This window comes from Cygnus olor, chromosome 9 (genome assembly GCF_009769625.2).
Source record: "Cygnus olor isolate bCygOlo1 chromosome 9, bCygOlo1.pri.v2, whole genome shotgun sequence".
Taxonomy (NCBI): domain Eukaryota; kingdom Metazoa; phylum Chordata; class Aves; order Anseriformes; family Anatidae; genus Cygnus; species Cygnus olor.
This window is the reverse complement of record NC_049177.1, coordinates 23,877,965-23,889,139: the sequence shown is the minus strand read 5'-3', so window position 1 is coordinate 23,889,139 and position 11,175 is coordinate 23,877,965. Positions and strand designations below refer to the sequence as shown.

Genomic DNA, 11,175 nt, shown 5'->3' with positions numbered 1-11,175 from the left:
CCATCTTTTGCTTCTGCAGCCTGTCTGTGCTGTGGTCCTGCCATAGGCTGCTCCAGAGGGCTTTGGTACATAATAACTTGATGCTGGCGAGTTTTCCAAAAATACAGGAAGGAATTACAGCAGTGGGCAAAAAAAAGAGATGAAATACATCTGGGAAGTGATGGGCTACACCAGTCTTGGTATGGCGTTAAGGGTCAGATGGGCTTCGTCAGTCATTGGGATCAGCTGTGGGGATGAGTTTAAATTTAGGTTTAGGGGGAGGCTTGGATTTTGCTTTGGTTTTTGCAGAAGGCAGTAGAGGAGCTGTGCTTGGCTAGAGCATTCATGCTGAGTAAGGTAACACCTTTTATAGTATTATTTTTTTTTAATCTCATGTGTATTATTAAGTGTTTGTCCTATCTCCTGATGCTGAGACCCTGGGAAAAAGCTGCAGCTTTGCCAATGTATTAGATGTTCTTTAAGGTGTTAAAAATAAGCAGATTTTATATGTTCAAAATCATTTTAGCACAAGTGTCTTCAGATAATGGAGAGCTGTGTGCTAGGTACTCTGGTTAATGAAGTGTCTTTTAACAATTAATTTGTCAGATTCAATGTATTTTTTCATACTAAAAAGAAAAAATAATAATGTTGAAAGCCTGGCTTAAATGCAGAACTGGGAGGAGGATTCCAACAGAGCTATTAAGATAGCAAAAACTAGTTCCTGTGCTGTGGTGTTAGGGGTTCAGGCTGAACCTCCTGGGGTCAAAGAGTGGTTAGCTGCTGCATTCAGTAGGGTGAGAGGAAACATGCGCTGTGTTGTAACTGTTTGTGTAATGAGTCTGAGTCCCACCTCTCTTCTTACAAGCTTGCTTTGCGGGTAATTCCACTCCAGGTTTTGGCTTCCTTGTCTACATGGCCTTACTAATCAGCTGGTTTTTCCTCTGTAGAGGAGGAGAAGGTGTTTTCATTCCTTAGTCTCAAGTATCTTGGAAAACCAGATGCTTTGCAGGGTAAAAGGCAGAGACCAGATGGGTTGCGGTCACGTTACGTAGAGGTGGCCCAGGTTCAGAGAAGAGCAATTTTCTGGAAGAAAAGAAAAGGAAATGCTGGCTATTATACACAACTTGAAGGAATTGTCAACCATATGAAAACACCCGTGTGTATATTTCTGCATAATTTTCATGTCCTCTAGGAGTCTTGTTTTCCTGCTTTGCCTTCCAATGCTGTTCAGGAGTGCCATCACCACCAATGTTGTGCTGAGTGTGTCATGCTGTGTGCAACCTGAGGGTGACCTCCAGTGCCTTGTTATATTTTATCATTAACATTCATTAGGCTGATATGCAGAAAAATAATTGTTATGAGTTTCTTTTTTTCCTCACTTGTTTTTAAATGTTTGATATCCATTTTTAATAAGCTAAGGACTTTGATACCTGGAAGAGATGCTGCCTGTCCTTGCTGTGCGTCTTTTATTTATGGAGTCAATATCCGAGAAAGCAACTAAATATTTTCTTGGATCCCTGAGTGTTTCCTTTGGAATATTTGTGAAGAGGAAAGCTAACATAGATCTGGAAACACTTCAGACGTGAGGCTGTGCTCTCACCTTTCCCATCGCTAGATGGCAGGCGGTGTGTACGAATGCACTCCTGCCTTGGCTGGGGCTCAGAGCATCAGCCCGGAGACACCGAGCAGTGCCAAGCAGTGAGTTAATTTGTGGAGACGAAGTAACTGAGCAATGACAGGCAGTTCACTTCGAGAGAACCTGGGTGAAAGGGACAAAAGCTGAGCAGACAATTAACTCCGAGGAAATGTCTGCGGCACATGCTGAATGGGCAGGCAGCAGGGAACGGGTGCGGATGACAGGTGTCAGGCAGACAGCTTTCATTTGGGTATGTGACAGAGGCTCTGGGGGATGTTTGCTCTTAAAAGATGGGAGTGCTGTGTTTTTATTTTTATCTTTTTCAATGTAGATGGTAAAGGTACATAATAGGTATCAAGCAACAGCAAAATTCAGTTTTGGCTCAATATCCCATATGGTTGTTAGCAAATTCAATCTCCCTAACTGTAGCAAAGGGGCACTGGTGGCAGTTTATGTACAGATTTAGAGTTAAACTTATAAGCAAAACCAGTGCTTGGAGAGTTTCCACTAACAGAAGCTATCCTTCCTTTCCCTGTCCTCAATGAAAAATGCGGACCTGCTCTGTCTTATTGCAAAGGGGAGTTGCTGCTTGTTTGACATTATTTGGAGGGGGAAAAAATAAACAAACACCACTCATCTAGGCCTTTAAAATCAAGCAGATGCTCTTGCTGTCTCTTTTGGGAGCACTGCGAACTGATCCCTGTTCCCTTGCATACCTGGGCTTTGCTGTTGTGTGTGGGAGTGGTGCTGGCAATGTCCCCCATGGGGGGGGGGAGTCCAGCAGCCACTGCCTCTGCTGGAAACAGTGTTAACTTGTCCTTAATGCTTTGCATCAAGTAGTGTTTTCTTTTCTTTCTTCCCAATGTCAGAAAAAGAAGGGGGAAAAACAACAACGAAAAAAACACAACCACAAAATTGGTTGAGTCACCATCCCTGGAGGTCTTTAAAAGATGTTTAGATGTAGAGCTTAGTGATATGGTTTAGTGGAGGACTTGTTCGTGTTAGGTCAGAGGTTGGACTAGGTGATCTTGGAGGTCTCTTCCAACCTAGATGATTCCGTGATTCTGTGATAATCACATGAAATGCAATAAATACCTTGTTTAATCTTCTTACTACTAAATGTGTGTTAAGGTAACTACTATGAGGTGTTCTGCTGGAACCCACTGATGCAATGAGAGAAATGGGAACTTCAGTGAGCTAGGACCTTGTTCTTTAAGTCTGATAAATAAAGGCTATCAAAGAACAATCTCTAGCTGCTTTAGTGTTATCCATAATAATCTTCCATTTGTATTGTGTTAAATATTACACTCTCATTGATACTGCTCCATTGCTTTTGGATTCAAACCTTTCCAAGAGCAAGGACTGAGAAACTTTTGAGAGAATGGCACTTGGCATCCTCTAATTGGGTTGCTGTGGTAGGGCAGGTGTGGAGTTCTTGGCTAATAGCATTCAAGGCAAGTGAGTAGGGTAATGAAAGGAGTATTGATCTGTATACTAGTTAACATTGCTCCTTCGAGCTGAGGAGATTGATGATATTTGAGTCTCTTCAGTTTAAAGACGATAAAGGAGTTGGTGTGTTATTTCAAGGAACGTGACAAATCCTGGTTTCATCAAATGTCTGCCACTTCTCTAATGTGATTCAAAGGCAAAGATAAATCTTTGATTTAGGCCTTACTTCATGGATATTTTATTATCTTCACTCTAGTGGATACATTTTTGGCAACTTAAAGACAATCCTAAGCTTAAATATTATGGGAATAGGAACTGACTACAGAAGACTTCTGGATTTTGACTGTTACTGTGCATACTTTCTATGCAAACAGCATGATATACTCAGTTTCAGATGCAATTAAGAGCTCTGAAAAGGCATTGCATATTGTCTCCACTGTAGGCAGCTGTATCAACAAAATCTTTGAAAACTATCGCTGCAGTATCAGTGGGACTTCTAACAGGCTTCGATAGTTTTATCACCCTTTGAAGAAAACCCTAGCTCTGTTTAATAAAGAAACAAACAAAGCCTCAGATTAACCAAAATGCAACAAAATCTGGCTTCCTACTTAAAGAACTAAAATCAAACCTATTTGTATAAATCTGATGCTTCTCTGAAGCATGACTTCTTTTAAAATAGCTAGTTAATCAAAATTCCCTAGAAAATAGGGAAATGCATCTTTCATAAAGGTGTAAAGTGACAAAAAAGGAAAAAAAAAAAAAAAAACAAAACGAAAAACAAGCAAACCCTTGAGTGCTGAATAAATAGTTTCAAATTGTAATGCACTTGAAGAAGAACAAACAACTCCTGCAGCAAGAATCTGAGACCTAACTCTTCCTTCTACTCCAGCAGTTGCATTCTATTAATGTTATAGGTTTTAACTGGGGGGGATTTAAAATAAAAAAAAAATGTATATAAACTGTGGTCTCATATGTGTTCAAACATGTTAACTGTGAGTTTGACTCTGTTTTTTAATAGCGTAACATCATACAAGATACCAAACTTTTCCATTTTATGCACATGAACTGTCCAGCTGAGGTCTATTTATCCTAAAAAATAAAAAAAAAATAAATTGGAAACTTCCTTAGACCACTAAGAAAATATTACATTTTAAATTAAATACTTACAGCTCCTTGTCCCTTTTGTTGCTACTCCTGTACCATGGCTGCTGACCTGCTGCACCCAATAGAATATTCCCTAAATGAAAGGAGAGACTTTGTATTCCTGGCAACACGAAATGCCTGCTTAACTGGGTGTACTGGAAATTTTCAGCTGCAATCAATCACTTTTTTACTTTAATCTCATGCAGTTAATTTTTAAATGTTAACATCTAATAACGTTATCAAGCTATTTCTCTGTATGGTTATGAAACCTCTTGAGTGAGGTCAGGCCCATTTCTTTAATTGTGGGTTTTATAACTGGTCATTGATGTGGCAACGTTGAGTCTGGCTGCTGTGCTAACCAGTTACTTATGTTTGGCCTTCAGCTTGTAGCACACCATAAAGTCAGTACTGCGCTGTTTTGCTTTCAGACCTATAATCCTGGGCAGGGGGGAAGAGAGGAAGGAAATAATGAAAGAATATTAATTAAAATTTTAATTTGTTCAGCAGAGCTTTGGGGAAATGCAAACTTTCACTCCCAATACATTCAGCAGAAGTGGTGCATGTCTCTATCAATATGGCTGCAGCAGTGCATGCTGTTATTAGGCAGTCATTGCACATAAAAACTAGAATAAAGACAGTTTAATTAAATGACTTTCCCATTCCATGCCTTTCTCCATAAGATGCTTACTCCAACAGGAAAGGAAGCTTTGTGTACATCCATCACCACAAACAGTATATACCTTAGCTTTCTAAGTGCAAGGTTTCTGAAAAATAAGATTTTTTTAATACATCTTTCATGCTTCAGTGAAATGTGAGAAAAATCTTGGATGTTGCTTTCAGCAAGGACTTACTTTATTCTGACCATAAGAGTATAACTTATTTAACGTGTATCGCCATACATATCTGCATAACTGTACAACAATCATGCAGTTTTAGTAGATCTTGCACAGAGCATAAGTGGCAGTAATATTCCAGGAGATGTTCATTTTCAGGTACTAAACTTGCAAAAGGATGCACGTTATGAGGTCAGGAGACTCATTCCTTAAGCAGTTGTCATAGCTCATTCTTAAAGCCTGAGCAGTCATCTCCATAAAGTAGGATCGTTGCAACTGTGAAATATTTCAGTAGACCATATTTTAGTACAAATAAATAAGTCTAAATGGGATGCAAGGTGGTAGATATGGTAGGGTGGGTTTTTAGGTTTGTAATACAGACAGGAATATTTTTCATGGATATGGGGCATATTTTTCTTAAAAGGAAGAATAAAAGGAGAAAAAAAAATGGTTATTTTAGCTTAGACTAATGTGGTGGGGGAAAAATCCAGTACAAAAATCTGATGTGTTTAAAACATGGAAATTAACAGTGCAATTATCCTGTCCAGGATATTTGAAACATGAAGCTAAGCTGGATAGATGGTGATGGCACTGATATTTACAGTCCTTCTGTCTCTACAAGAAATGAGCGTTAAAACTGTGCACCGCTTCTGAATTTACAGCCTAAGAACAGATGTTCATACAACAGTTGTTGAAGTAAACAGCATGGGGTGCGAGGTGGGTAGGGAAAGATGTAAGGTATGTTTTGCTTGAATGACCAGTCAGGCAGGTCTAGAGCTGGAAAAAGAGGTGAGAACTTGCTCAAATACATCTTACCTGCTTTGAATCTGCATCTGCTTTGAGTCAAGTCACGTGAAAGATGCACGGTGATAGAATGAGGCTAAAAAAGCCCTGCTGAAAGAGAAATTCCCTGTAATGTTACCAAAACCAGCTGGTATGTGTATCATGCAAAATTTAATTCTAGTATCTGCTGCTTCACAGCCTTTCTAATAGGTGAAGTAAGTTCTTCCAGTAATCCTATACTGGGTGTGTGTGAGATGTAGTGTGGTATATTTATACTAAGGTAGTTTACAGTGAAGTTCATTTATTTGAGTGAATATGCTGTAGATTGCAATTAATGACATTTCTCAATAGCAAAAACCTATACTGCTGCTTTTACTCTAAAGTTAAATGTTCCCAAAAGAATCAAATGAAGTAATGAAACATAATTTATGCCCTTGTTTGAAGCTGTATCATCTAGTATATAATTCCTATCTGAAGCTCTTTTATTGAGAAGTATTGCTGCTATCAATGCCACTTTAATATAAGAATTTTTTTAATACAATCATACATTTTTCTTTCCAGCTTTGTATTTTATTTCTTTCAGTCACTCATCCCTGCAAACCCCAAAGACAAACAGCTGAGGTTGCTGGGGGTGAGGCAGAAGCATTTATCACTCCCAATTCTGGTGCATAAAATCCAGGAGATCAGAGTGATTTCTGAATGCTGAACGACACCTGACACACTTTAGGAAAAAGGAGGGGGTGGGAGGGATTCACCTGTAAGCTTTCACAGTGAAAACACAGGATGAAAAACATCGTGTTACAGAAATAGAAAAGAGATTTATCTGGAATTACTACTTTTAAATTCCTAGGTGAACTGAAATCTTCCTTAAGAAATGGGTTAGGCCTGGTTACATTTTATTTAATAACTCTCACTGTAATACCTAGCTCTGATACAGCAGTTCGTATATGGGGTCCTCAAGGCACTGCTTCTTTAACCCATGCTTTATAGATAAGAGAACTAAGATACAGAAAGGTGAAGAAAGGTGACAGCAAGTGTCAGATGCCTGAGCCCTGTGGGTTTTTGGCTGTAGGTTTGAATTTCAGTTCTGTGATCATATGTCATTAGAAGAGGCTACTGCATCTTGTAACTACTAATTTAGTTCATTCTACTTGGAAAACAGTCATTCTAGAAATGCAGTGTGATAGACGCTGTTCATTTGCCCAGGTGCCTTCCCCTTCCTCTGCGCATGTTGGCTGGCAGTGTGAAGAGCTGGGTGGCACTGGGACAGGTGGGCACTCAGCATCTCCAGCTGATGCCTAGGGGCATCCTGTGGGTCTGTGACCCTTCTCACATTGAGCAGAGCTGCTGAAACAAATGCTGATGGGAGCTGTGCAGAGCATGCTCACAGGATGCTCATGAGTTTCAGTAGACTCGTGCCCCCAGTCTACCCAAATCTTTACATTAACTGTAAGGACTTACAGCTTGATAGGGATGCCAACGCTTGTTGTCCCTACAATTCCCATTCAGTCTAGATGCATCTTAAACTCTATCTTGGGGCATAGTACGCTCCATTTCTGGCTTTAACTGGAGAAGGACAAAGGGAGCTACACAATGTGCATTTGTCTGCTAAAACTGCAACATAATTTGTTCATGCCTAACATCTTAAAAGCTTTTTCAGTTTTCAATGGCATTTTGAGTATTATACCTTGTCAGTCCATTTTCTTTTTTGAAAGATTTTATATGTGGGCTCTGGGTACTGAGGCAAGACAGTGCATTCCCCAAAGCAGATGCTACACTGATCAGCGTCATGTCTGTACCTGGGGCAATTCCTTAATCCAATGCCAATATTGATTAAAGCAAAATATGCTGGTTTCATGGTCCATTAGGGGGTCTATGCTAAACTTTGTTAGCAGTGACCTGGAATGCATGTGCTGCTTACAGACAGCAATGAGGCATTTGTCTCTCTAGCACTGTCTACTGTTGGGGTGGGTTTCTTTATAACCATTTCAGATGTGTTCTCTCATGCACTTATTTCACCTGGATGTCTAAATCCTCTGAGACTTTAAATGAATTGTTGCATGTTTTTCCAGAGCTAACAAAATGACAAAAGCCTCCAGTGCTGCATGGCGTTTAAACCACTCCAGCCTGTGCTAATCTGCAGCAGGAACACTTGAGATTCTAGATTTTTTCAATAAAATACTGTCCTGTGCATGGCTCAGAGTAACACTAAACAAGCACACATCCAGCAGACAGGTAGGGTACTATGTTTGTGTTGGGCAGGAGCTAAAGCTTGCTACTGCCATGCTGGAGAGACAAATGTCCTGGTTACGAGATGATTCATGGCTGGAAGATCAGGTATAATCATTGTGGTCAAGCATAGTCACTTGGTTTGAGGATATATGAGATATTTATACAATGGGGGACAATATACGCTTTAACTGCGAAACAATCAGAATGTCTGTTTTAGCACAAACAATTTTAATTTTTTACAGCCACAAAAATGAGAATTCACATGTCCTCATTGAAAGGAGTGGCAAACTGTGAAGTGATGTTTCATAGAGTAACTCAAGTATTCCTGGTTATCGTAATTCGAGTGAGACTACGGATAGCATTTTATTACAAGATAACGTGACTAGTCACGTTTCTTGGCATACTTGATCACCCTAGGGAATTTAAATATTTAACTCAAATTAATCTTTGAAAGATGCACATAATTCTCCAGGAAAGTGAAAGCAAATAGATTCTTGTTAGATGGGTTTGGATCAGACTTTTATTACAGTTTCCATTCCTACGCTGACATTCTCCTTACTGCTTTTGAACTCCCCGCCAACCTGAGTCCTCCCACAGTGCATTTGACCAGCTGTGGAGCCACCAGATTTTCAGAACTAAATTACAGCATTGAGATCTTCTCATGTTGTTCACCTCTTTGGGTTACTCCCATGATCTCAGAGCTGATCCTTTATTTTTACAGCTGTTCTTTACGTTTCTCTGAGATGCGGTGTTTTACTTGGGGAGCATTTTTAGATAGTGCTTTTGTTTCATAATGCAAGTTGTGAATTATTAAGTCCTTTGGCCTTCATGTACCAGTGGACCTTTCTTTGATATGGTTAAACACCTGAGAGGCGAGCCTCGGGGCTTTCCTCACTGTGGGGTATAAAATATGGGTTATTTCTTACTGTAAAAAAAAAAAAACAACTTTGAAATGTGTTCAGTGAGAAAAGTGTGCAAGGTTACTGCAGCCCTAGGGCGACAGTAATGTATGCTCCACAAGCTACACAAATTTGACATTGTTTTTCTTTTTATTTAAAAAGCTGCCACAAAACAGAGCACCGTACAGTACTTATAAATGGGTGACTCCTACCAAGATCTGAAATGCCATGAACTTCATGATTTAATGCATCAAAACTAATACATCTCTGAGGAGTTTGGAGTGTTGTAGTCATTAAATAGAGAAGAGCTTTGCCTTTATCGGAAAAGGGATTGGGAGAACCCTTCTAGGTGATGGGGATTGTCCCTGCTGCTCACATTTGACGCAGGGACTCTGAAGGTTATGTTTGCATTCGGTGGGGTCCAGCAGAGCTACCCTGTTCAGCTCTCTGATCTCGTTTGCTTTTCTGCACTGGTCCAATGTAATGTCAAACAATTACAAAGCAATGCTGCATTTTTCATAATTTATGTGCTATTGATAAAAAGGCAAGATCCGTTTTACTAATGCCAGTCAATTGAGTATGAAATCCTCAACTTGCTCTACTGAAAAATACTAAACATCCTAAAAAATGAATCATTTGTTGCCATGCTGACTATCATATGAGATTGGGTATTTATCCAGGACAAGGTATATCTATTTAATGTAACCTGCATGCAAAAACTGTTCACCTCTGCTTTATTAACAATTTTAGACAAATCCACTGACAAGGGAGGCTGTTGGGGTTTCTTGTTCTCCTCCCTTTCCCTTTGGTGTGCAGCACAGAAAGGCTGTCCCATGGAGTAGGGGTGTTTGTTACTGTGCTCCTAAAAGGCAAATAAAAACAATTTTCATGCAATCTTCTGTGATTTTAAAATCTCCACAGCAATTTAAATCTATCCTGTTGCTGGATGAGCCCCTGCTCCTACGAGGAACATCGGTTATGTGGGGTGGGGAACTGCTCCTCTTTGGGAGGTTGTCTGTAAGTTATATGGTAGGTACCTTGTCAGGAGGAAGTGATCCAAGTATATGTGGTTCTTTATTCTGAAAGCGCCTTCTGGTCTCAAATTAGTGGAAACAATAAAAGAGTGTCTGAAAATCTATGTCCCTTTATGGGAACCACAGATTTTGTCTAATGTAGTTTATCTGCCTACTTGGATGTGCTGAACAGATCTCTAGGGAATGGTTCAATACTTCTTTCTACTATTGTTATTTTAAAGCAAAGAATAAAGGTTAAAGTGCTTCTTCTCTTTTGCTTCCCTTATTCTCTTTAATCTTCTGGCTTTTCTGTCTTGCCATATTCCTCCAGCTCAGTGCAGGTAGGTACAAGGCAGTGTGAGAAGAACATGTCACTGTGATCATCAATACAGAGTCATTTTCAGTGTCACTTTCTGCCATAGTCAATGCAATTGTACAGTCCTTGAAAGAATGGCCTTTTACATCTTTGGAGATATCTGGATTTCATGAGCTGAAAATGGCTTTTTTTTTTGGGACATGGGACTCTAGTCACAAAGCAACCTCCTGAACTCTTTAATTTCCATTGACTCAGTGTTAATTTTCTGACTTTCACTGCATATGTGATAAAAAACTGAAATATTAATGTATGGGGAAACTCTGCATTACCAATTGTTTGTTTTATTCTTAAACTTTCAAATTCACTGTAGCCTGTGCATGTCCCAGAGCAGTAAGATATGTGACTCTCTCAAGAGTGACTCTTAGGCAGGTAGCTAATGAGCTTTATTGACTGGGAAAAAGATGTTATTGGCCTGAGTTTAAGTGATGCCTGTGGCCTCTACGTATCCCAGGCCAATACCCAAAGTATAATATAAGATGCCTGTCCCTCCTGCTTTCCTTCCCTTGCTTCCCAATATGTTTAGTGTTGAGCCTATAGCAGATGTGGTCTTGACCCAAAATCCATTCCCTGAGTTCTCTGGACAATTGGTACCTTGCAAAGACTGTTTCTATAAGTTACATAATAGTATGTATGTCCCCCAGACTGGTCAGGATCACAAGAAAGCCTTTGGAGAACAAGCCTGTCTGTGCAGGCAGTTATGGAGTTGGTCACTGTTGATAAATTAAGTGCCAGACTTTTAAATGTAATTTTTAATCACATGTCTGACTTAGGTTTAATTATCTGTAAATGCTGGAAGCAGACTTGAAATGATATATGCTTTCAGGAAGACACT

At 39.6% G+C, this 11,175-nt stretch overlaps 1 long non-coding RNA gene across 3 annotated transcripts in view; it reads left to right on the top strand.

Moving 5' to 3' along the window:
- Positions 1 to 292: 292 nt before the first annotated feature.
- LOC121074859 overlaps positions 293 to 11,175 on the top strand; it is a 178,214-nt gene continuing 167,331 nt past the window's right edge. For all 3 annotated transcript variants that reach the window (XR_005822572.1, XR_005822573.1, XR_005822571.1), the window contains exon 1: positions 293 to 336. This is a non-coding gene — a long non-coding RNA (uncharacterized LOC121074859). The remainder of the gene's footprint in view (positions 337 to 11,175) is intronic.